Raw genomic sequence first — 403 nt, 5'->3', positions numbered from 1 at the left:
TCGATTTCCGGGCAGGGAAGCAATTTTCAGTTGTGCTGTCAAAGTGCCCCACCATCTCCCTGGTGGTCTAGTGGTTAGGATTCAGCGCTTTCACCACCGCGGCCCGGGTTCGATTCCCGGTTAGGGAAGCAGTTTTCAGCGCATATTTTGGCTACCCATTCTCCTTAAGTGCGCTGTACAGTTACTTATTGGTCTTCGTTGTCACTGGGTGCTGCAGTGTATCGTGTCTCGTTGAAATTGTGTCCTGATTCAGATTTGTTTGTGTGTGTAGGGATAATTACTTCTGTAGCTAAGTACTTGGTTCGCGTGTGGTGTTTTCCTGTAGACGCTGTTTTGAACTTACCATTGACTGTTCGCTCTCCTGTGACATCTAGAATTGGCACTTTGTTGTTGTTCTCCTCTT

General features: G+C 47.4%; 1 non-coding gene across 1 annotated transcript; it reads left to right on the top strand.

The window, feature by feature from the left end:
* Positions 1-56: 56 nt before the first annotated feature.
* trnae-uuc lies at positions 57-128 on the top strand. The gene has a single exon. It is a non-coding gene; the product is annotated as a tRNA-Glu (tRNA).
* The last annotated feature ends 275 nt before the right edge of the window (positions 129-403 follow it).

This window comes from Chiloscyllium plagiosum, unplaced genomic scaffold, assembly GCF_004010195.1.
Source record: "Chiloscyllium plagiosum isolate BGI_BamShark_2017 unplaced genomic scaffold, ASM401019v2 scaf_65528, whole genome shotgun sequence".
Taxonomy (NCBI): domain Eukaryota; kingdom Metazoa; phylum Chordata; class Chondrichthyes; order Orectolobiformes; family Hemiscylliidae; genus Chiloscyllium; species Chiloscyllium plagiosum.
This window is presented reverse-complemented; position numbering and strand designations above follow the sequence as displayed.